Source organism: Dipodomys spectabilis, unplaced genomic scaffold (genome assembly GCF_019054845.1).
Source record: "Dipodomys spectabilis isolate Male_0828 unplaced genomic scaffold, ASM1905484v1 ptg000126l, whole genome shotgun sequence".
Lineage (NCBI taxonomy): Eukaryota > Metazoa > Chordata > Mammalia > Rodentia > Heteromyidae > Dipodomys > Dipodomys spectabilis.
The window spans coordinates 2669466-2696946 of NW_024870803.1; the positions used below are offsets into that span (position 1 = coordinate 2669466).

At 35.8% G+C, this 27481-nt stretch overlaps 1 protein-coding gene and 1 pseudogene across 1 annotated transcript in view; one reads left to right on the top strand and one right to left on the bottom strand.

Moving 5' to 3' along the window:
- Prkn (parkin RBR E3 ubiquitin protein ligase) overlaps window positions 1-27481 on the top strand; it is a 992623-nt gene that overhangs the window by 92245 nt on the left and 872897 nt on the right. The window lies entirely within an intron of this gene.
- On the bottom strand, window positions 9318-9435 carry LOC122116134 (annotated as a pseudogene).

Genomic DNA, 27481 nt, shown 5'->3' on the forward strand with positions numbered 1-27481 from the left:
CCCTCTCCTTATTTTCTTCCTCACTTTGACAGTAAAACTTCTGAGATGGGTCATGTTTTTTGGTTTCCTTTGCCCTGTTTTTATTCTGTACTTCTATATTTTTAACCATATCATTCTATAGTGTTCTTGTTAAGATTAATAATGTCATTTTTTTTAGCATGTGATACCATTCATATCCCTAGACTCCCATGACAAACTGTGCTACCATTTTTCTGTCTTCTCTGTATGGTCTCTCAGCCATGTCATTGTGCTATATGCAAAGAACTCACAGTTTAATCTCTATTTCAGACTCACATTATCTATTTGTTCTCCAGTAGGAGGTGTCTCCAAGGTGGACATATCCTGCAGCCTACATATGACTAAACTCAGGATTTAATCTACTTACCTACTTCGAGAATCTGGGTCCGCTTCCAATGTTTCTATTGTAATAAATGGCTATTTTGATTAACTGCTTACCTGGGAAATATGCCACATATCTTCTCTCTTCCTTACCTCAAAATCAAATCCATCATCAAGTCAGCCATTTTACATTCTGTTTATGAGGTTGCATCTTACCCATTACCATCTTTAGACCAGTCAGCAATCTTCTTTTGACTGTACTACTGCAGTGAGAGTCAATACATAATGAAGTGGTTAATCTACCAACTACTTGATCCACATCCATTCTGATTCTTCTCCAAATAGGCTTTCCTTTGTAGGTGAATTGATTTTTCTAAATGCAAATCTGATCTTTCTTGATAACCCTTGCATCTGTGCATTTTAATTCACTAGCATTATATTTCTATGCATGTGTATCACTACTTAGATATTTTTTGAGAAAATACATCTTAGGGTCTAAATAATTGGCTTAAGTGTGAATGTTTAAAATATATACCATTGCCTTGTGTGGTTTACATTTGTTTCTGGTTTAAGAAACTTAAGATATCTGTATTAGACATTGTAAAGTGTTTGTACAAGCCTGTATGATATAAATATATCATCTTGACATTTGTTTTCTTTCTAGTTATTTATTTGCTGTTTGGGTGTAATAAATCATTGCTCTAGTACATCTACATATATATGTCTATTCATAAATAGATAAATATTTCTTATTCAAAGAATACTTCGCACACTTAATGGTAAAGTTATTTTAAGATAAGCTGTATCTATGGCAACTCACTCTTTATATGAATTACGTCAACATTAGTCAATTATACAATATCCTTCAGTATTGTTTTTAAATAGGCTTTGTTTTAAACTTGTGAGAAGGAAAGTTGGAGTTTATAGCTTATTTAATTGACCCCAATTTTAGGTTTCCTAGGTCTGTAATACATTTTTGGTGTCTATAAAACACTATTTTATTATATACTTAAAATAACACAGTTGAGTATAGTTGTCAGTAATTTGATGAAAGCTCGTCTTGAATTTTGGGGTAAAAGAACTAGATGGAGGAAATCAACAGGAAGTAGGATGGAAGTAGGTTAGCTCCTCTTGTTTCCTGTGGGAATTTGCCATTTAGTCTTCATTTTCAGAGTTAGACAATGTAACTGAAAATGGCTATCTGCTATTAGCTGGTTACATATCTGTTATGTTGTAGGGAGAGGATTGTGTATCACCTATAAAAGACTATCAGAAGGTCATTTGTGGTAAGTAATGTGTACTTTATGAATAGTATATTCAAGTCCTGGAATATAGATCCTAAAGTTGAATACTTTCTCAGATAAAAAGAAATTGATGTGACAAGTGACTGAGAATGAGTGGAAGGCCTGAGTATTGCTTTCATGGAGGGTAAAGTGAGAGATGCCAGGAGAACTGAGCACAGCAGTTGAAGGAGAGGACATATTTTGTGACCAGTTGCAGTTCTGCTGCAGGCTGATAAATAGTGGGGTTTGGAATCAATTTCATCATTGATCTGAAAGATAATCCTTTTTGTGACAATCTTGTTCTGGGGTTTTTACTGTCAGAGGTGAAAATGAATGGCAAAGTCTGAGATTGAGGGAGAAAGAAATAGAGCCTGCGGGAGAATGGATCATTGTTTCTCACACATGAGGTTGCATGCTTGATGCTACATGGGAAGTGAGGCTGGAGAAGAGAAAACAGACCCAGAGAAGGTTATGTTCCTTAATTGTTCAGACTATATTCTAGGATTTACAAAGATAACATTATTATATGTGGGAAACAAAAGTATTTTCAACGGATGATAATTTCTCCAGTTCTACAAAGAGTCTGCAGTGCTTTTCCAATCAATATTCCGTACTTCCTGCTAGCTTGACTCTGGAAGGCAAGCTGAGCAGGAGAAGATAGAAGGGAAAGCAGGTATTTGACTTGGATGCTTTTTATTCTGTACAGGTTGTGAAACAAAGATTACCACAAGTGCCTCAGGAAATACCCTGGGGGATCAGTGCTGGGCGCGTTTAAAACAGTGCTGGGTGATTCTTTTTGAGGTGAAAATTAAGATAGATTTGCCATTTCCTGGCCTGAGTTATTAGGCAGGAACTCACATTCACTGTGTACAAGTTGTGGCACCACCATTTTTCTATTATACGAAATCAGGTCGCTCTGGTGGGTCAGGGTCGCTGCTTGGGTGCAGGGCTGCTCTGTCCAGCATGCACCTGGTACCTCTTTTGCCTTTGAGGCCGGCCTTGGGGATGGGGAGGCATTGACCTTGCTAATAATGGCTGCTGCAAGTGTGGGTGAGCCTGCACCTTCTCCCAGAATTCAGATCTGAGTTTCTTTTAAATGCCTCATGAAACACTCAGCAGCTATCTATATCCTCTTAAATCCGAGACTGTCAGTTGAAGCTGGCAGATTGGATCTGCCTTAAATGGTTTCCTAGCAGGTTAATCAGCTTTTGCAGGACCTTTTTCAGAAATGTGACAGCCCTTCCCATCTGTTGATGTCACATGTGGGTAGTTTCCCATGTGCCCCCCTTTCTCATGCAGCCATGAGTTCTGTATATCTGAGTGAAGCAAGGATAGAGGAAATAGCTTTAGGGAGTTTTTTTAAACCTTTCTTTTGTGATTTCAATATTAGATTATTATATCCTTTGAATACTTTGAAGATATTGTACCTGTAGTTTTTTTTACATTTTAGGTCTAGACCTGAGTTTCCTGTAGGAGCCATATATTACCCATTTTCAGCTTTGCAGATTGGAAAGTCTCTGTCCCATGGATTCCTCAGTTGCTGTTATTCAAAAGCAGTTGTAGCATAAACAAATAGGTAGGGCTAGGTTTCCATAAAACTCACAAAAACAAGTAGCAGGCTGAAGTTTGTTAGCCTCTTACTTGTGGAAAAGGACAAAATGAATGCACATTCCATTCAAGTTCTTCTGTGATTAGGCCTCAGGACTATGGTGCCAGCTGATGTCTCTTAGTAACAACATAAGTAGAAAGCCACAGATAATCTTTTTCTAGGTGTCACCTGCTACTTTCAGCTGTAGCTCCAGAAACTCAAGAATTTGCAGTAGATAAATCCCTTACTCAACACTTATTTATACAAATAGGGATATTGTCCTGGAGTTGTCTGCAGTTCATTCAGGATAAACACCCTACTAGCCCAAGAAGCCAATTCTTTGTTTTGTCTGAAAACTAGACGTTGATGGAACAGCAGCGCACATGAAGGTTTCAGTGAGAACTCACATGTCAAAATGAGCTATGGCAGAAAACAGCTGATGTCTGCTAGCCAGGCAAGAACTGGTGATGGACAGGGCAGCTGTGAGCATGGGCCTGGGATGCTGACCACCAGGGTGTCCGCGGGCTCCTGCTGTCCATGCTGCTGGCACAAAGGCCAGTGCCAGTCTGGGTGTACACTCTCTTCCCTTATTGCTTTTGGAAAGGCTCCTCTCTGTTTCTGAGGCCCATTGGGGCTTTTACCTTAAGCTTGAGAAGGGTCTGCCTGATTTTCTGATGATTAAATATAATCGAACTTATATTAGTTTTCATGTGGAAAGTTATAAAAGAGAGCAAAAGGAGATATTGATTCTTTGGTTTTTCACTCACTTCTACTACTGTGGTAGTTCAGGACCAATAGCATCTCTAACTTCTATAACCACCCTGGATGTCTCATGCTTTGCCCCCCATGTTTTCCTCTCTCTGCGTGTTCCACGTTGCTGGGTCCACACTGCAGTGCGAATGTCAGTATGAAACACATGCATTTGGGCCAGTCCTCTTCTTTCTTCAAGCCTTGTTCAAGGGCTTTTTGAAGCACTTTAACATCAATTCCCAATTCTCCAAGACCTCACACGAGACACTGACTCTGCTGGCCTCTGCTCATCTGTGCTCATCTCCGTTGTCCCCACCTTAAATTCTGTTCTCCAATCACACTGAGCCTCTCCCTCTCCCGCACTCGCCAGCTGCCTTCATGATGCTCTGCTCTTGTTTGCCTGTAACACTGTCAACATTCTCACCTGTCTCTTTATTTGGCTGAATCCATCAGGACTTTGGTTATTATGCCAGGAATCTGTCCCAGCTCCCTAGGACTTGGGTTAAAGTGCTCTCTCCTGAAAGTGGAATTTCGTTGTACCAAACTTCTGCCTGTCCTAGCTTTTATACCATGGGGAGATGCAATTGACTTTTCTGCCCCTTAGTTTTATCTCTTCATGACTTGAAACTTCCGTGTATGTGTGTGTTTTATCTATTCCTGGCCTTTCTCAGAATGCAGATGTGCAATAAATAATTTGTTTAGTAAACTAGTCCTCAGGTGAGAATACACATGATAAATTGGAACATTGATTCATTGGCTGTACTACACTTTGCAGTATATTAAAAAGATGTTAAATTTATAGGTCACTTTGATAGAATCATAATTCTTCTCTGAAAGTCTGATAAATTTGAAATATGTATAATAATATCTAAGAGTGCCCTCTTAGTATTTTCTCAGCATTCTGTTGATATACTCTTTAAATGTGCAAAGAAAAGTATAGTCACTTTTTTACGGGCTGGGAAGGTGGCTCAGTGGTAGAGTGCTTGCCTTGCATGCATGAGGCCCTGGGTTCGATTCCTCAGCACTACATAAGCAAAAAGAAAAAAAGCCAGAAGTGGTGCTGTGACTCAAGTGGTAGAGCACTAGCCTTGAGCTGAAGAGCTGAGGGACAGTGCTCAGGCCCAGAGTTCAGGCCCCACGGCTGGACTAAAAAAAAAAAAAAGAAAAAGGAAAAGTAGTCACTTTTTTAAAATAAGAAGCCTTGGTTATAATCAGGAAACATTTTAGAGTATTTTTCTAATTTCTGAATGAGACAAAGTATAAGAGAGGGTTAAGAATAGGGTTAGAGAGTGAATTAGCTTTACCTCTCTCCTGGGAGGATGTATGTATATATGTTCATAGCTACATATGTACAACAAGAGCAATGATGGGCCTTAGAAATCATGCTAGGGCAAAGAAACCTTATATGAAGTATCTTTCCTTTGTAATTTCAAATATAAAAGAATTCTAGAATAAACAAAACCCATCATAATTCAGATATACATCTCAGATCAGCACCTTTGCTTAAGAAAATTGACTAGGTATTCCTAGGTGTGTACCTAGAAGAGATGAGTGTGTATGTCCACAAAAAGACTTGTATAAAAATGTTCATGGCAGTTGTATTCATAATGGATCCACACTGGAAATATTCCTTATATGTCCTTTAATGAAAGAATGAGTAATACCTGGACACATGCTTGTAATCCTAGATACTCAGGAGTCTGAGATCTGGAGAATCATAGCTTGAAAGGCAACTCAGACAGAAAATCTTTTTCTGTCTGAGAAGTTCCATCTTCAAAATAAACAGCAAAAAGTTGGGTTGGGAGTGTGGTTCAAGTGGTAGAATACTATTTGAATATGTAAAACAAGAAAGTGCGAATAAGCAATTTATAGCATAATCTACAGTGGATTGTTATTTTGTAATTGAAATAATCAAATATATACAATAGTATAACTGAATTTCAGTACTTATGCTGAGTGAAAGAAACATAAGATGTATTTAACTATATAATGCCTTTTCTCCAAACTTAAAGATGAGACCATACTAACTTTTGGTGCAAGGAAAGGAAAATGGTTACTGCTGGAAATTGAGGTAGCTATTAATTAGAAAGGGGCACAAGGAAGTTTTAGGGTGATGAACATAGCTTTATCTGGAGGTATATTGGGATCACATATGTATTTGTGATTTAGAGAATCACTAACACCCATCTATGATTAGGATGCATACATATTTACATATCAAAGCAACACCTTTGACTAGAGAAACTGGGAACTCTTAGGAAAATAACTAGGAGAAATGAATGTATATGTCCACAGAAATATTAAGCTGAACACTATGATGTATATTTTAATGTATGTACATTTTATTCAACTAAAATTGGTTATTATTTGGTTGGCTATTTTGTTATTTTCTTCACAAATTTATTTAGTAATGATAATTTTAGGATTTACAACTGCAGAAAATAAGGGATGCATTTTGCTTATGTTTCAAGACTTTAACAATTATTTAACAGGAATATTTAACAATATTTTTGTTCTGTTATGATTGCTATTGATTGCAACATTGCTATTGTTGATTGATGATTGCTGTGGTTCAAATAATGAACTTGAACTCACCTTCATATTGACATTTAGGAAATTCTTTTGCTGATTTCCTGAGTGACATGATTATGGGTAAGAATGATTATGGGTGCTGTCACGCAGGCTCATAAGCTCCTTTCCTTTGGAGTCTGTCATTGGATAATGACAGCTTTACTGACAGGCTGTCTCAAATTTGCTTCTGCAAGGAGTATCACTTGATTGAGACCAATTTTCGTAATGCTGTCTTTTCTGTTTAGGGATCCCTGGACCTGAAGTGGTGTAGTTTTTTTTTTAAAAAGTATCCCTCTCTTTTCCCTAAGGATACAGTTTTTTATCCAGAGTCCAGGAAAACGCATGTACATTTCATCATGTGCTCCTTGGCTGGGTGGCTGGTTGGACTTCCCTTCCCCTGTCGATGGTGGGCAGTACCTCTCCAGCCTTTAGGATACTGGGCTAGCAAATTCAGGGACAGTGTTATCACTGCCTGCTTGCTAGCTCTCATTGCTGTCTCTTTCTAAGTGACTTTAACATTTGAAAGGGTTTTTTTTTTTATAGCAAGAGGATAAGTTTATTTAGTTTATCGTAGGTCCAGAAATGGAATGTGGAAAAGCATTTTACATTCTCAGGATGTGTACTGGCACCTCATAAACTGATGTGTCAAGCCTGCTAAGCTCTTTCAGGTCAAGTAGCAAGGAAGCAAGTAACATCTTCATTCTCAAATACATCATAATCTGTCTTCAGGGTGGCACACAGGTCTATCTGTTGGCTTGCATGTAATCATCTGAAACTGCTTGTTTCTATTTCATTCATGTCTCCTTACTTTGCTATTTATGGAGTTATCAGTACTCATATGTTTACTTATTATTATCTTCTAAAAGCTGCTCTAGAATATAGATGCCACAAACAGGAAGTCATCAGTTTCTCACTTCTGTATCTGTAACAGTGAGCTGGTGGCACAAATTGAGTCCAACATCAAATATGGTTGAATGGTAGGTTGATGTAATAAATAAATAAATAAAATTGGATATTCAAGATTTTTCCTGTCCTTAGAATAAGAAGTTTTTAAAATGCACAATAGGATTCCCCCTGCCCTTAGATAGATATTATTTTAGCATGATTATTGCTTTAAAATGGTAAAATAGGTTCCCATCCTTTGTTGAAAATTACGTTATGATACTAATTATTTTTAACAAACAAATTAAAATTTAAAATACATGTAGAAACACAGTTACTGTGCTTCCTTTTGCAATCCTAATTGTGATTTTGATCTCAGAGGATGTTGGTCAATTCACAGTGAAATGAATTGGTTTCCATCTTGATTCTATTTTAAGTTAGATGGAAACCTATTTCAGATAAAATATCACAAAAATGCTCAATGTTTGATAATACTAGGTCAATATTAGTTTTTGAGAAGAGATAGTTGTAAAATAACCGGTAATAAACTGTGGATGAATTATTTCAATTGACTATTATTTGGCAGGGTTTTTGTTTGTTTGTTTGTTTGGGCACAAGTGATTGAACCTAGGCTTCCAACATGCTGAGTACATGCCCTGCCATTGAGCTACATGCCCAGGCCTAAAATGACAGGTTTTTGTTGTTTTGCATTTTGCTTTGTCTTTCAACTTGAGAGAACTTTGCAGAGGTCAACTTGTGGGAAGTGGGGTCCTACTTGGGTACAATAGAATTTACCTTGGGAAACATTTACAAGTAGCTATCAAAATGCTGCACACTAAATTATATGCGATGTGATTTTAGTATAATAACTGCCAGGAGGTGGAATCAAAACTAGAGAGTGCATTTCAAATGTAAGTAGCACACTGGAAACATTAGACATGCAACAAATAGACCATAGTGTACCTAAGCAAAACTCACAATAATAAGATAGGCAGTAAAACCTGTGAAAGTCTCATCATGGGCATAATTAAGCATTTTTGCAGACGCACTGGCAAAATTATGCAAGAATCTGAAGCAATTATACCATTTTCAATGTTCACATTTTACACTTTTTCAGGTGATATTGATTAACTTTTGTCCTTATAAGTATGTAATGCCGTTTTATCTGTGCCCATTCACACAGCTCTCTTTCCTCTGATCCTCTTCTGGGTTCCTGAGAAACATCATTTACCCCGTAGCACCAGATGAACCTAAGTTTTTTCTATTTTCTACCTTCTTAATTATGATTCATTTAAAACTTCTTTATTACGGTATGACTTTAGTGAAGATTTAATACTTACAGGGCTTATCAAAAGGATATTTACTCTTCTAGTAGACTAGATACCTGATTTTAACTATTAATATAATTTAAAGCAAATCAACTACATTTTATAGAAATTTCATACAGTATTAAGACCAGTCACACAATTTTCTGTTTTTGTTTCTATAAAGGCAGTTACGGTGCCAGATAAGATAGTTGATTGTTGTACCTTAGTGTGCAAAGTTATTGCTTTTTTCCCCCTTGAGCAGTTATGGTGTATACATCATGGAAATACTTGAAATATAATTTGAAATATATTTGAAATGCAGCTCTTACCAAAATGTGATCAATATAAAGTAGGAAATAACATTTTAATAATTACTTTTAAGTTTAAACATTTAAAAATAAGAACAAAATACCTTTATCTGCCTTTGATACATTGAAACATAATTGTGAAAAGTTTAAAAGTCTCTCAGTCATTCATGGAAAATACAAGCAAGACAAAAGAAAACTTGGTAAGCCAGTTATGTTTTGAGGGCTTTGACAGTTTTAAGACAAGAGGATATTTATATGTGGTTTTTAAATCTAGAATTTTTAGATTTCTATAAACTGTCAAAAAATCTTTTAATATATCCCTGTTTTCCTTACTTTGCATTGTTTATAGTCTTTACTGATAAGAACAGATATTACACTTGATCTTAGCCAAAAGGCCAAGAAGTGGTAGTCTTTTCTTCTTGATGTCTTGATGTAGATTCAAAGCAGATCCAGACAATTAAATTAAGAAATGTTTTGTTGTTACCTCTATTTTATTGAATGTATCTGAGTTTCAACAACAAATGTCTTAGAAATTATAAAGGCATTTTGGATTAAATTAATAGTTATATATAATTATGCATAACTATTATGTACAATAGTTATGTATGGACTGTGATATTAGTAGCTTAGCTTATTTTCTTTACAATAAAATAAACACCTATTTGCAAGTTTTGTATTAAATTAATAGTTATGTATAGTTATCTATAACTATTATGTATAATACTTATGCATGGACTGTGACATTAGTAGATTAACTTATTTTCTTTGCAATAAAATACATATCTATTTGCAAGATTTTACATGTTTATTAATGCTGACATCTTTATCTCTAAGGAAGTTTCTTTTCCTGACTGTCTAGTTGGCATAATTCCTCTTAAATACCTGCACCCTGAATATCTCCATTGATTAGAAGGTTTATAGATGATGAGCTGTCAGTTTCATTGTGATAATGAAACTGACTTTTGACATACTTCAACATGTTATGAGGTAGAATTACTTTACCTCTTTGTAGAGTTCTTATACTCCACAGACTTAATTCTTTTACTTAATAAACTGTAATTTTAAAGTTAATGTTGAGGTTTTTTCATTGCTTATCTCTCTAAATCTTTCTAAATCTTTAAAGAAATGTTAAAGTTATGTACATTATGATACAATGAAGACATTTGTTTGGCTTTATTTCCCCATCAAATAACCATATATCCAGTTCGTGGTTATCCACTCTCCAGGGCAGAAACTAAATCACACTTCTTTAAGTGATGTCTATTTTATTTCTCATTGATTCTGAAGCTATGGTACTTGGTAGTAGACAGATAAGGAGTAAATACTAGATGATGGGCATCCTTTAAACTTTCAGATGATATCCCTGTTGGGCCAAAATGATTATCAGCACATTACTCAATTTGTAAAAGCCCAAAGGAGTAAACCAGGGATACTGTTATAGAGAAGAATCTGAAGTAATTGCCAGAAGATGTATTGCTGAAATAACTATTCATAAAATGTATTTAATGAATACATGGATAAATAAGTCCAATGAGAATAATAATAGCTACCTATTCCACAAGGCTGTGCTGAGAATTAAATGAGATTCTAGTTGTGAAAATTGCTTGTAAACTGTGAAGCTCCATACAAATATTTGCTATTATCGTGCTGGCATCTTCTGTCTCCTATCATGCTTTTTAAAAACATCATGGAAACAATTTTATTTTCCTACTAATACAGTAGATCTTCCTACTAATACAGTAGATCTGAACAGAATGTAGGTCAGGAATCACTAATTTAACTATTAATACTAGAGGAATTTAGTATTCCTTTCACGTATGCTACACAATTGTCAAGTTATCTTTCATCGTAGAAGCATTTTTATTTGCTGTTACATTAGTTGAACTAAATTTTAATGTACTGAATACATCAAGGTAAGACCCCTCACACTCATCTCACGGAATATGAGAAAGACCCTTATATCATATTGATATATAATATTAAAATTTTCAGGGTTCATAGGAGACATAAACATAAATATGATTAAATGTTCCTGTCAGTCTTATTGTCTTCAAAAGAGTCATTTTTAAATTGTATCACTGTACCTGCATATTTCTTGCCATGTTTGACTCTATCCCTTGCCTCTGTTGAAATTGAGAGTCAATTTCAGTGGTTTTCTTGCACTCATTCAGAGGTGTTTTCTAAGATCAGCCTGACAGAATCTTCAGAATAGCCTGATGTCAGAGGCTGCATTCATGCAGAGACCATCTCTTCAAGTTACTGTGATGATCCTTGCTCAAGGTACCATCAAACTCAGGAGTTAAAATAGTTTCTAGGAAGCTAATATATGAGAAATAGGAAGTAGGCAATCAAAATCCTCCCACCCCTAACCCCACACTGCCAGAAAGATCAGCAAGCATTTAGGAGTCTCAAAATTGTGTTTCAAACAGAAGGTGTGTTTTCATGGTGGTGCTTTATCACTGGTATTGTTTTCCTCACAATTGAAAAATGTCTCCTAGACTATTGATGAAAAACTTCATTAGCCTATGAGCTATGTTAGTATGTCTTATGAACTCCATTATGGCGTTCATTGTTTTCATTACTCTTCCTTAAGACTAGAGATGGTTATCTATTTGTGATGGGTGGTTCAGGAACACTGATTAGGTTGTAATTCCATCCAACACAATGGACAGAAGACTCAGATGGAAAGTGGCAAGAAAGCCAAAATATCAATGGATACTCTACAGTGGGTTGTGCTAGCTGCTTGTTTTGTGTTCTGTTGGTTCAGCTTCTTAATAAAAATAAAAGGAGGTTGACAGACAAATTGAAGTTGACTAAAAATGAAATTAGACTTTTGCTTTGCATTTAGTGGATTGATAATTCAAGGTTTTTTTTTTTATCATGGATTCTTTTCTTTTGGAAAAATAATATGAATGGCAATTTTATGGCTTTAGTATGTTCATATTAATCCTAAAATATAATGTAGTAGTGAAAATACATTTTAAACTTTACTTTTAAAAATTCAAATTAAGAATGTTACTATGCTAATGAAAATACACATTTCAAAAGAAAATAGGAAGTTACTTTGAAATATTCTGAGATTTTTATATGAATTTACACACATGTAAATATACATGCCATACATCATATATATATATATACATATATATATATCCTGCTTTATATTTTTTCTGTGCAAGTATGAATTTTGCCCAAGCAGAAAGTAACTAATACATTTACTTAGTATTTCATTATTTTTTCGAATCCTTAATATCATATAGATATCATTAAATAGGTCCAATTTTAAGATGTTTATTTAATGCTTACTCTGTATAAATGGCTATGGTTGTGATATGGCTATATATATAAACATGGAATTTAAAGACTGATCACCTTGCACCAACAGGCTTTCCTGCAGGCCTCCAAAATAATAATAGGACTTTGATTGTGGATGGTAAGAGCTATAAATGCCTTTCTGAAAAAATTCTTCTACAGGATTTGTATTTTCAAATTATTCTTTAATAAGCGTTTATTACTTTAGTAAGCATAAAACATAGATACGCTCTATTTTTTAATCAAAGAAGCAAAAAAAGACAATTGCTGTAAGAACACAGCTAGAATTAGGAAGAGGGGATTGGGAGGTGAGCAGATCCATTTGGATTACATATCCTGTAAAAAGCAAGAAGAAAAGGAGAATGAAAAGTGTGCCTTTGAACAGTTTATGTTCTGATCTTCAATCTAAATCAAGAGACAGAGCAAACACACACACACACAATTGACAATATAGGTTGGAGGAGAAGCAAAACAAATGTAGTGCTAGTACTTAGAAATTAATATAAGTATGACATTTGGTGAACTATGTAGAGTCAAGGGCTCCAAGGGTATCCTGTTTGTGTGCCTTTTAACTTAATAGATTGTATACTAAACGTAACTTCCTGGTCACACAATTGTTCAAACTCAAGGACTCCCCAGCTGAGACACAACAGGACGTGACTGATGACTCAGAGTGATGAAAGGGAGGGCAGAGCTGGTTGCGTGGACCTCAGAGAAGATTTGAGGACCCAGGAAGAAAGCCTGTAGGTGTATGGTGATCAGTGTTTGTAGGGGCAGGGTGAGACCCATGTCAGAGGTCAATCAGTGAGACTGTGATAATGGCAATCCTTTGCCTATACTAAGGGACCACATGACCCTTGCAATTTACTGAGTGCCCCTAACTCTGTCATGCAGTGCTCCAGAGATCTGTCTTTATGGGACTGCATGCCAGTGCCGATGACCGATGAGTCCTTCTCTAAGGAAGAGGGTGGTGTCAGGGACACTGCCTGGGTCTAGAGTCTGCCTGCTAGAGGATTCCCATTTCCCTAGGAAACTTGGTTGTTTTTACACATCCAGATGAATATTGCTTTCTATTTCTGTTGTTAATGAGAAGAATATTACCTTCCAATCATCCTAGTCTGTACAGAGGAAATTTCCAATGCTTTACCTTTTATTACTGTCTTACTCACTTTCCAAGCCAAGAATATCACTTGGCCTTTCTCTCAGCAAAACTAATTTAGTTCAGATAAATTCATGTTGGTATGTAATTTGTTTCCAGAGGAAATATGAAAAGTTTCTATTTATTTGTGATGATGTGTGCACAAGTTATGAGAGACATGTTTAATCTCCTTGCCCACATAGATAATTGCAATTTTCCTCCTTTTTCTTCTGCTTAATTTTGGCAAGGGCTTCATTCTGCTCATCAAGATTGCTATCATTCTTTGCTTCTCCAGGAAGCAGGCTTTTTATTTTTATAATTGTGAACGGGGCTGTTTTGCAATCTTTAAAGATAAATCACTATTGCCTAATTGATCATTCATTCTGCTTATATTTAATCACATATTATGCATATGTAATAATTATCAGATTAATCTATCTCTTGCATAATAATAATGCAACACAATGTTTACTCTGATTAACATTAGTGTATCATCTTTGGTGAGGAGGAAGGACTGTCATTTACTTTTGAGACACTGCATCCAGTTGGACTAATTGCCATTAATTTGCCATCCTAGTTTTTATGTGGGCAACAGCTGATACCTCAATTCAATGGGTCTTCTTTATGTTTATTTTATGTTTCTATTAACAGTATTTCATTCAACATTCAGTGGAATGCAAATCTTTCTTAAAAACCTCACAATGAGTATTATTCTTCTCTCACTGTTTTACGTGTTCAAGTTGCCTTTTGTATGACCATTGGATAGTAGCACATGCATGGCACAGCTGTGTCTGCACTCCTAAGGCCAGCCGTGGTGCCTGAATAGAACTCAGTTCTGTATGTGATTAAGAACGTTTCTGTTCATTGCAGGCTTTAGTATTTCAGGTATCTTTGTGGCTGGTTAAGTATGTTCCTGTGCTCCTGTGTGTGAGAGTGTTTGTCCTTCAAACACACCTTACCTTTACAGAGCTTCTCTTCTGTTGGGAAGGGGAGGGAAGTAGAAGGAATTCTATTTTCTTGATTACAAGTGCCATTTAACTTTTAATCTTAGATTTCAAATGTTGAAGTTGTTGATGTAAGACCTGGCCTGTAGACCCTCATGATGGTCCCATCCTGACAACAATGTCATTAATTTCTGATCACAGTGGAAAGAGACACATGGGGTCTTCCTCTTCTGAGTCTCCCAAGACTGTCATCACCACCAGAACATGGCAGAGGGGTGATGATGATGGTGGTGTTATTGAGGAGCACCCCTCGATGTAGCACATTAAGGTCCAGTATCTTCCATCACTTTTCTTTCAAACAGATCCTCCACTCCCTATTACACTGATTTCTCACTGATTGCTTAAAATATTTTAATTTTGAAAGAAAGATGTCATTTTTTATACCAGTTGTTGTGAAGTAGTAACTTCTAACATGCTTGTATCAGGCAATCATCAAGTTGCATAGCCAGTGGAGTTATATTTTACCTGTGTTCTTAGCTAAAGCACATCTTTGAACTGAAACATAGCTTCTCCTCTGTCCCCAGTTTTATGAAGGATGAGGGTGTACATTTTGGATCATGCATTTGGTGCCTTTATGACAATGAGGTAGTTATTTAACCTCTTAAACTCAAGTTTCTCCTTTACTTATATGAAGATGACATTAATACTGAGATTATTATGTTGATATGCTAATCAAGTAACATCATTTGACATCTGTCACATACTCAGTGTATTTCTCCTGTAATATGTGAAGAAAAATAGTTGTTAGAATTTATTGAGGATTTATTATTGTATTTTATCTTTATTCATTTTATACACTTAAAGACTTGCCAATAGAAAACAAAAGAAGGATGGAATTCTCTCAGGTGTGTCAAATAGGGATGTCAACATTAGTGCCCTATATGAGTCTTGGGAAACTTCAGATAAATATCTATGGAATACATGAATTAACAAGAGAATCATCAGAAATGTGAGGATATTCTGAATTACAGAAAAAGTAACTGTAGCCAACTGATGATGAGAAAAATATGGTACATGAGAGAATTAAGTCTGTTGGTGGAGGGTACAGATTCAGCACTTACACAAGTTTAAATACGCTAAAATATACTGTGATGGTTTTACTATAAATATTTACTGTGAATATTTTAGTTTAGAGTACACTGTGAGCTTAAGTGTAATTGCATAATCATCTGATAAAACTTAAACAAAATTGCTGGCATAAGTTAAGAAAGTGCTGAATGGGTCTTACAAAGTTGATCAGCTTTTACATATTCCCAATAATATTTTTATAGCAAATGCCCAAAATTTGTGATATGGCTGGCTTAAAATTTTTGAGAGGCTTAAATCATGATATGAAAACATAAATCAATTGCAGTTTGGGATTCACATTCTTCCTCTTGAATCTAGAAGCAAGGTGCTGGTTACTGTTTTCCTGGTTATATTCCTAAGGACTATGTTTCTTAGAAATACATGTAACTTTTTAACAGAAAGGCAAGAATCTTATGATTTCTGAATTAAGTGTACTGGTCTCAGCTTTTGACTTTGTTTTATCCATTAATAACAGACTTCTTTTCTTCCTCCTCCTCTTCCTCCTTCTTTTTCTCCTCCTCCTCCTCCTCCTTTCTTTGGTGCAGATCTTGGTGCTTGAACTCAGGGCCTGGGTGCTGCTGTCCCTGAGCTTTTACTTAAGACCAGTGCTGTAGACCACAGCTCCAACCTCCAGCTTTTTTGGTGGTTAATCGGAGGTAAAAATCTCACAGATTGGGGGCTGGAAAGGTAGTTCAGTGGTAGAGCGCTTGCCTTGCATGCCTGAGGCCCTGGATTCGATTCCCCAGCACCACATAAGCAAAAAGAAAAAGATCCAGAAGTGGCGCTGTGGCTCAAGTGGTAGAGTGCTAGCCTTGAGCTGAAGAGCTGAGGGACAGCGCCCAGGCCCAGAGTTCAGGACCCCCCCCAAAAAAAAATCTCACAGATTTTCTTACCCTGGTTGGCCTCAAATTTCCATTCTCAGAACTCAGCTTCCTAAATAGCTAGGATTTTAAGTGTGAGCCACTGGTTTTCAGCTTCCCTCATGTTTTTAAGAGATTCTTTAAAGGGGTATTAGATGCTGGTTTCTAAATAGTGGTTTTGTCCAGGCACACTTAAGTAGTGTTAGTAACACTACACTAAGTACTTCAGTAAGAGTTGACTTTTCTAAAGATTCTAGGGAACTGATGCTGTGTTACGTTTATGTGGCTTTTATAAAAGTTATTTTATTTTTGCTTTAATTTTTGTGGGATAACTTATTTAATTGTTAACTGTTTCCATTTGAAATGGTGGGAATACTTAATTGTACTCACAGAGGGTTTATGGGTCTCTTGGCCCAGAGAGAGGAATAACACTCTAGAATGGCTGTCCTTTGGGAAAGGAAGAGCACAGAGATTTGGAGTGATGGAGACATATTAAATCATGACATCAATTTCAGGAATGATTGTTGGATTTGTCACTGAAAAACCATTACAGAATTTAGGGTAGACTTCCAGAGTATCCTTCTTTAACACCAGGTAATTCTTTTTTTTTTTTTTTCTTTTTTTTCCAGGTAATTCTTTTGTGTGTGTTAACAGAGTTTTCATTTCATTAAAAAAATATTGGAAAGATGGATTCAAGAGCTAGGAGCTATTAAGTAATATAATTCACAAAGAATTCTTTATGGTATTATCATTTTATATCTGTTCTTTTTCAAAATTGGTTTTTGCTGTTTACTTCAGAAGTTCAATCTAAACCTAAACTCATTCTAGCTTTTGTCACACAAAATGATATACACCTATAATAGAATTGTACAGACTAGGTAATTTGTGAGGACTAGAACTTTGTGTCTTACAGTTCTGTAGTCTGGGATGACCCAGGTCAAGGTGCCAGTAGTTTACGTGTTTGAGGAGGCTGCTCTCCTCTTTCAGCATTGTACCTCATATGCCAAATTCTCTGGAGAGTTGCACAAAATCTCTCTTTGGCAAACAGGGGAAGAGCTAAGAGGCAAAGGGGGTTCTAACTCCTCCCTTTGAAGGAACATTAATCTGGAAGAGCAGAGCCTGCAGAGTTAGAGCGATTGGTCCTAACACTGCCACAACAGCACCCAAGTTTCAATGTGAGTTTTGGAAGTGACAAACACTCAAACCCTTCTAACCCCGTTTTCATAGATACTAGTTTTACATATAGCTGAAATGTCTAGAAAAAATGAAAGTAAATTTTCCTTCTGGATGTAAAGTACTGATTTTAAATAATACGGTTTGGAGACCAACTGAGTACCCAGCACTGTAGTAAGTCTTATGTGGATTCAAAAGATTAAAAACAACCCGCTTCACCATCAAGCTTGGAATCTGTTCATTGAAAGGCAATGAGAACTGAATTCAAGAGCTTTTTAACTGTAACTTTAGGAGGGATAAAGCATCGCAGATATCATGCAAATTTGAACTTGAACTTGGTCCTGGGAATGGCTTTCTCTTCCCTATAAGTTTCTAGATCTGTTCTTAGGCAATCAGAACTTTGTGGAAAGGAAGGATTTCTTCTACAAGACATCTTTTGTAAACATAGTATTTGATATGTAATGTGTGACATGCTTAATGATGTCGTCAAAGAGATTTATGTTTACTTATGTTTTACAGATAAGAGAATTAACCATACAGAATTTAAATGGTTAGCATCCTGTATTTGGAAATAATTCAAATTTTAACTATGCCTGTTTAGGTTTTTGCTTTTATAACCCTTTGTGAGTGAGGTCATCTACTTACCATTGAGAAGACGTGTGCCTTTCTCCCCGCATCCTTTCTTGTCAATCTTTGCATCACAAATTTGACCACCATTTCCCCAAAAATAAACTGAAGGGAAATGTGCATACAATTCAGTTAAACTAATGCCCTTTATTTTACCCGTCTGTTAGTTGGGAAAACCTCTTGAAATCTAAGATTAAAAAACATCTTTGTATATGAAGATCTGAAAGATGTTTGAATTGTTCCATAGGATATTTGGTGTCCCTTTCTTGTATTATAGCACTAATAAGTTAGGAATTTTAATATCCATTTTTATATTTTATTATATATAACCACCTTGAATATTGTATCGTTTATTCTAAGTCATTTTCAAAATCTCTCCTGAACAATCAATACTTAGAACTAAATTTAACCATCTCTTTTGTCCTTTATTTAACCTTTTATATTTCAGTTACTTGATATTCTTTGGGAAAAAGGAAATCAAATTTCTATTAGGTTCAATTCTCTTCTTTTAAAAATATATTTAATCTTCTTATTAGCTTTGCCCCAGCCTAACGTAGTGACAACAACCCCTAGAATTGCTGTGTCACTGTCTGTTCTCTGAGGAAGAGCAGTTCTGGCTGGCATGGACTTCAGGCTTGACACAGGAGCTGGGAATATTAATTGCAGTCTCAGTTCAGCAAGTATACCTGGCATCCCACTCTGCTTTTACTATAAGCTACTGAATAATATCTGTCTTAGATTTGGAGGGAAAGAGGAAACCCTGAAGAAATAGGCAAGGCATTGCAGTAGCAAGCCTTGGGGAGTCAGCAGCAGAGGTAGCACTTCTCGGACACTGCTTATTAACTCATTGCCCTTTGTAGATTCCTAAGGAGAAATGTACAGCCAAGGGATTTCTGTGACAAAGGGGCCTCTCCTAACATCTTCCGTGACTAATTCCTAACACATACCATTGTTTTTTTTTTTTTTTTTAATTTTAGATCCAAACATATCTCCCAAAATCTTTTATGCCTGTTCCTGGCTCTTATTGTACTTCATTCTACAGATATCTTCTCTGTCATCTTGCTACTGGACCTTATTAGCCCATACTAGATTTCTTAATGGTTACATTGCTCTCCAATTCTCAGACCCCTTCTTGGTGTTATTCTCCAACATTAAACGGCACCATCACATGTGAGAGTCCTTTGCGTGTGCAAAGTCTCCCAACTGATTGCCATGTTAGTTCCAACCTCTTTGACCCACCTCACATCCATCTGAATAGAAGTTAACTGGAGCAGGATCTTACAAAGGAAAATGTCTCAAGTTAAAGAAAAATTTCCTGTAGGCATGTCTAGTCCATTGAGCAGTCCCTTATATTGTATACTGTCTGGGGAGCCATTGACTATACTTAGATAAGTTGGCATGCCCCAATGAGTTTGGAGTCTGTTAGAGAAGATAGAATATAAACAAAAGTATAGTAAAATCTGAATCATTGTGTGTGTAAATATGTGTATGTATGTATATGTGAGCATTCAGTTCAGTCTTCAAAGAGAACTATGCATTTACTAGATATAGTGGGCAAAAGTTTTGAAGAGTCTTTGAAGGTAGAAGAAATGAGCATATTTATATCAATCTTGAAACTAAAGGATAGGTGATGGATTGGAAAGCAGAGGAGGAGTGGCAGTAACAGTCATGGGTCACTATTTCCTATAAAATGGGTCCCTCGTCATTTGCTATGTTAAAGAAAAAAGGTCAAATATAAGACTTTAAAAGATGGGAAAAGTTGGGCTGGGAAGGTGGCTCATTGGTAGAGTGCTTGTCTTGCATGCATGAGGCCCTGGGTTCAATTCCTCAGCACTATATAAGCAGATAAAGCTGGAAGTGGTGCTGTGGCTCAAGTGGTAGAACGCTAGCCTTGATCTGAAGAGCTGAGGGACAGCACCTAGGCCCAGAGTTCAGACCCCACAGCCAAAAAAAAAGATGGGAAAAGTTGATTCAAATAGTTTTGTAGAGCTTACTGAAGAATCAGATATGGATACAAGAACTTTATGAATAAGAGCAAAAGAGACTACCTACTTTTTGGATTAATGGCAATTTTTACTTTTGTGTCAATCATTAATTTTTGGTGCTTAAGTTCATTTTATTTTTTGTGTTCTATTTTCTCAAAAAATAAGACAAGTTAGATTTAATTTTTTTGAAGGAAGTTAAACTAGCATTCACAAATTTTACATTTTTGATAAGTTTAAATGAACCAAGTACAATCAAATGAACAATCCTTAAACTATATTATATGTGAGAAATCAAATCAAGAATGCTTAGAGCAAAACATTTAAGGCTTCGTTATATTGAAACCATTTAAAATATTCTAAATGATAAACAGAAAGTGAGATAAGATTGTATAATTTAATACTGATCTCTCTCTTTTTCATGATGTTTCTCTTCTCTTTCTTATTCTACATACAAGTTTTCTAAATCCATTGTCTCCCAATAAGGCAATATTTAAAATTAGTGTTTTTATTTTAAAAAATCAGATTTTTTATTTTATTTTATTTTTTTATTTTTTTTTATTTTTATTTTTTGTGAACACACTGTACAGAGGGGTTACAATTACATGGGCAGGTTAATGCGTACATTTCTTATCAAACATTGCAGCCTCCTCCTTTGTTTACCCTTCACATCCCTTCCCAGCCTCCTCCCCACCCCCCCACTCAATCCTCCCTGCTTCCCCCCACCACCAACATTGTAAAGCTCGTTTTCAACATGACAACTTGTACTTCTCATTGTTGCAACAGGTCCACCTGTATCCTTAAACGACTTGTTTTTCCCCATCTCCTCTACAAGTTATACTGACATCAAATATAGTGAAAGCAGGGGTTATACTGGGGGGAAGGACATACAACGCTACAAAGAGATAATCTTATAAATGCATTAGAAACAAATGCATGAAAGAAAAAAAACATTAAAATACATATCTAAGGATTCATTTTCCTAACATCACATTATCTGACCTTTTCCGCTTGACTCATACATATACTAGATATTGCAAATAAGGGAAACCATGGGGCCTATGTTTCTTTGGGCCTGGCTTACTTCACTTAATATAATTTTTTCCAAGTTTTTCCATTTCCTAACAAATGGGGCAATGTCATTCTTTCTGATGGAGGCATAGAATTCCATTGTGTATATATACCACATTTTCTTGATCCATTCATCTACTGAGGGGCATCTGGGCTGGTTCCATATCTTAGTTATGGTAAATAATGCTGCAATAAACATAGTTGTGCTGGTAGCTTTAGTGTGGTCTTGTTTGTAAACATTTGGGTAAATGCCCAAAAGTGGGATTGCTGGGTCATAGGGGAGCTCTATGTGAAGTCTTTTGAGGAACCTCCACACTGCTTTCCAAAGTGGTTGAACAAGTTTACATTCCTACCAACAATGCAGTAAGGTTCCCTTCTGTCCACATCCCCTCCAGCATCTGTTGTTGTTAGAGTTCTTGATTTTTGCCATTCTAACTGGAGTGAGATGGTATCTCAATGTTGTTTTGATTTGCATTTCTTTTATGGCTAGGGAGGTTGAGCATTTCTTCATGTGTCTATTGGCCATCCTTCTTTCTTCTTCAGAGAAATTTCTCTTTAAGTCTTTAGCCCACTTATTTATTGGGCAGTTGTTTCTTTGAGAATTTGTTGTTGGGGGATTTAATTTTTTGAGTTCCAAGTATATTTTAGATATGAGACCCTTGTCTGTTGTATGGCTAATGAAGATCTTCTCCCAATCCGTGGGCTTTCTATTGATCTTGCTAGCTATGTCCTTTGCCATGCAGAAGCTCTGCAACTTCATGCAATCCCATTTGTCCAACCTTTCTTTGAAAAAATCAGATTTTTTAAATATGCATACATTATGAAAATTTGAAAAGGATAGTAAATACCATCCATCGTTTTCAAGAGATAGCTGCTTTTATATGATCCAACAGCCCTAGGAGACAATGTGAAGGCTTCACATATGCACAGTAACTTTATAATATACATTTTAATGGGAGTCTTCTAGTGTACATGTACACACAGAATTTTGTTCATAATTTCCGTTTAATAACAGATTTTCATTTAAATTTTGGAATTTCCTAAGTGACTAAAATAATATTTCATTTATTCATTCAGATATTAATTTATATTATATTTCTATGAGTTTACTGGTTTATAAAACATCATACTTGCTGAGACCTGGTGGCTCACACCTGTAATCCTAGCAACTTAAGACATTGAGTTCTAGGATGACAGTTTGATACCAACTTGGGCTAGAAAGAAAAAGTCCATGAGACTTTTATCTCCATTTAATTACCAAAAAATCCAGAGGTAGAACTGCAGCTCAAGTAGTAGAACATTGGCCTTGAGCAAAAAAAGCTCAGGAATAGTGACCAGGCCCTAAGTTCAAGTGCAGGACAGAGAGACACACATACACAAACACAAACACAGCATCATATTAAAAATTTTAATAGATATTAATTAACAAATTGCATCTTGGATAAGGTTTATGTTTGTATCCTAAGAAGTAACTAGGAGTGAGTATGTTTGCACATCTTCAACACTATTAGCTTGATTTTCCTCATTTTTACCAAGTTTAGATGTTAAATTGGTAACATATTCTTTTGCATGTGACTTGAATTTTTTTCTCTATATTTTGATCACCTTTGTTTTTCTTGAGCTATTTGCTTATATCTTTGCTTGTTTTCAGTTGGGTTTTTATCTTTTTCATGGCTATTAATCAGTCGTTGTTTTGTTTTGCTGGTTTAAGGATTTGAATTCAGAGACTTGCACTTGCTTGGTTTGCTGGCCCAGCTTCTACTCTGCCGCTCAAATTACATTTCCATCCTAACATTTTGGTTATTTTGGAGATGGCTTGCAATGCACTTTTCTGCCTGGCCTGAGTTTCAACCAGGATTTCTAGATCTTACCATTGAGTAGCTAGGATTACAGGCATGAGCCACCACTATATGGCTACCAAATTTTCTATGACTTTCCTTTCTTTCAGTTCTAAGACTTGAACTCGGCATCGTGCTTGCTAGGCTGATGCTCTACCACTTTAGCCCCACTTGTAACTCATTTATTTTAGAATTTATATAGGTGTATACGTGACTGCCTCCCTGTGTGTATAAGTGTGTATATGTAGGCACATTGAAGTCTTAAAATTTTAGGTTGTCAAATGTGTCTTCTTATTTGACTTTATATTCTATTTCTAAGGTCATGCGTATAAGTGTAAAACAGAGAGACATTTATTTTTACCACTTTCCCTTTATTTGGAAGAAAAACTGAGCCTACAAACATGGTAAATATTTAGTCACTAAGATATCCAGCGTGTGCAGTAAGGATAGGTTAGGAAAGTCTGAGATTCTGTATTCCATTTGAATGCTGAACACTGAACAACTCTTATTTCTGTGAGAAACTATTTCATTGAGTAACTCTGTTTCAGTTCTATAGCTTGACCTTGATGCAGTGAAGATTTGGACTTACTAATTTACAATATTTTGCTTACTTTTCAATGTTTTTAGGCAGCATATCACCTGAGAGTTGACTTTTATTCATAATTATGTTTAATTCTAAGTATTCCAGTGATGATCTAGGTTGCCCATTTCATTTCAAGAGCAAGTCATCAGGGAAGACAACACATGTAAAGACAGATAGGTGAGAAAGAAAGGAAACAAAATTAGAATACAGCTTCTGATAAGAGGACGAAAAAGATTGAGACTGAGAACTGAGGCTAAAGAAACAAATAAGACTGAAACTGTTCTTGGTCTCACAAACCTAAAGGAGAGATAAAACTTTATAAAGCAATAGGACTGAGATAGGCTTAAGGAAAGAGGCAAATAATCAAGATTTGTATTTTGAGGCTACAGTATACAAAACTCAATGAAGAGTGAAGAGAGAAGTTATTGAGAGATCTAGGCAAATATTTTCCTATGCTGGGAATACAGGATACTAGGATCTTGACAGCACAAGCCACATCCTATTTGGGAATGCTCTCTCCCTCCCCCCCCCCCTCTCTCTCTCTCTCTCTCTCTCTCCCCCCTCTCTCTCTCTCTCTCTCTCACACACACACACACACACACACACACACATGCATACATATATGTATACACAGTACTGAGAAGGAGCTCATTGGAAGACTCAATGCTTAGGTAACTGGCTTGTAGCAATGGCTATACTCCTGGATACAGAAAATATGATGATAATGATTATATCATTCTGGATGCATTGCTATATAGGGAGTGTGTATGAGTATATACATATACATGTAATAATATATATACATATATATTATACATAATACATATTACATATATATTTAAGGGGAAGACTGAATGAAAGTAAATGGATAATTTAAATGACTATACATGCATATATATTGTCATTGACACAGTCTGTCATTGGCATTGTCATTGATGCAGTTATGAATATATTGATAAACATATATGTTAATTCATTCTTTCATGCCATAGTGAGATTCAGGGTCTGTGTTTGCTTAGCTTGTTTGCTTGGCTGACACTCTCCATCCCTGTTTTTGCCTGATTATTTTGGAGACAGTCTCATGGAATTTTTTAAATGTGTGAGTGTGTATACATACACACATGTGTATATATATACACATACACTAAATTATTCGTTTGCCTTCATACAGTCTCCCTTTTAAATATCTGCTCCAGTGGTATAAAATTTTACTTATAAAATGAAAAATAGGATTGTGGAATTCCTTTCTTAAGTCTATGTAATGACTATCACCCTTGTCCACGGAACAAATATACAGCTTTATCTCAACCCCTTTTTGAGCTTGAGACTAACATCCAAATACTACACTGGTTGGGATTAGCCACACTCTTCATGCTTTTTCACCTTTGATCCCTAGTCACATGACCTCCTATGCTGCAAATTTTCTTCTTCATTACCATCTTACTAAATATTTACCATGTAGATTCAGTTCAGGCATTACCCTCTTACAAAGTCTTCCTTGGTACTTTTGTCATCTCCTTCAATACCTAATATATATTGCTCCTAACTACAAGAATAATGAATGTTTCTTAATTATATGTTTGTTTACCTCTCTCTGGGCTTTGAGGGCTTCTTATTGATCTTAATGAAGTTTCTGAAAAGGAATAGGCACCTAGCAAATGATATTGATGAAATTGAATCAAATATAAAAACAAAAACCAAAGAAGTACCTTTTAATTAAAAGAACATTTAAAAAATCAATTGTACATCATGATTTTTAAATAACTTATTGAAATAGCTTGATTTAAAGTAGGTACTGGTGGCTCACACCTGTAATTTTAGCTACTCAGGAAGTTGAGATCTAAGGACTGCAGTTCAAAGCCAGCCCAGGCAGGAAAGTTTGTGAGATTTTTCTCTCCATTTAACCACCCAAAAGCAAAAAGTAGAGTTGTGGCTCAAATGGTGGAACACTAGTCTTAAGCAAAAAGCTCAGGGACAGTGCCCAGACTCTGAGTTCAAGTCTGTACATACACAGACTCTCACACAAATATACAGACACACATAAACATACACACACACACACATACACAGGAACACTTGATTTTTATAGATCTCCAAGTTAGAATTTGTAAGATATAAAGGAGCAGGCTTGAGAATGCATTTGGCTTTTGGTATTTCTTTCAATTATGGTCATTTTTTATGATATTAATTTCATGACTGGTTTTCAGTGAGTTTTCCCTTTATGAACTTACTGCTGAATATTTGGTCTTTTGACACAGTCGTGAATATATTGATAGACTAATATTTATTCATTCATTTATTCATGCCCTACTGGGTGTGAACTCAGGGCCTTGTGCTTTCTCAGCTTGTTTGCTTGGCTGGTACTTTACCACTTGAGACACATCTCCATTCCTGTTTTTGGCTGGTTATTTTGGAGGTAAAATTCTTCCTGGGCTGGTTCCAAACTTTTATCCTCTGATCTCACCCTCCTGAGTAACTAGGATTATAGGCATGAGCCACCAGCACTCAGTTATAGATAGACTGATTTTCAATCTAAGTAATAGCATATGAATTATTTCTAGTCATGAAGTTAGTCAAGTAAGAACTTCCACCATTTCTACTGCAGTAAAAACAAAAAAGTCACATCTTAATGAAATCACTTATCTTAATGAAATGCTTTCTTTGAAATTTAATTATAACCTCTTTGTTAATAATTTAGTGGAGGAAACAAGTCACTGTTAATGTAGTTGACAAGTCATGCTTGTCTCCTTCTGTCATCATAGTAATTGGGAATGAAATATGTATAAATAGAAGTAAAAGTTTAATAATAATGGTCTGAAATGTTAATTGAGTTTACATGGAGGAAAATTGAGGCTAGAGACTTTAGTCATGGTCTCAAAGTGGTCAGAGAAGTTATATAAACTTAGATCCTTAGAGACAGTGCTATCATTCCTTAACCTTCATTTCTCACATTTGAGAAAGATTAGCCAAAGTTAATTTGTTTCTGTTAAGAAAGTACCTGCTGGCAAAATAGCATTGGGATTTTTATTGCTTCTTGTTAAAGAACAGTTAGAAGGAATCAAAGGCAGAGGTGGGGGATGGAGACAGTTTTTGAAAATAATGTGTGGGAGAAGTAACAAAACAGTTTGCATGTACAAATCTAGCTGTGGCTATTACTTTTATGCAACTGCAATAACTAAAGACTAAGACATAAGAGTTTTGCTTCTCTCAGTGATCCTAGAATCAAGATAAGTGCCCTAGCTGGTCTGAACTGAGACTTTCCAATCAGTGTCTTTCATGGAGACAGCCTCTCATTTCTTTATGAAGCAGTACTTTAGAATGGAGGGGAGCATAGGTAATGTCTGATTTCCTGGATGTCAGTTTCCTCAGGTGTCAGATGGAAGGGACTGGGTGTGTGGGTCTCTCCTCTTAAGGTGTTGATTTCCCACAAATCAGCTTAATGGCCAGCCACAATCTGTATTATTTCTAAATATATAGCAGAAATTTTCATTTCTCTGATAGTGAGTTTCCTAGTAACACACAAAGTTTTTAAATGTTCATGTAACTTATCATTTGTATATTTAAAGTAAAAGTGTTTCTAATTATATATTTTAACCAATGATAACATCAATATATAAAATTAGGAAAATGTAAGCATTTGCATAAAAATTAAGTGAAACTATGTGAAATAGTATAGAGACTCCAGAATAGTTTGAAATAACAAAGGCCATAACTTACTTGATATTTTCTCTAGGGAGACTCATTAAAAAAGGTATTAGTGAAGATGATAGCATAATGTTCACTACAAAGAAGTGGAG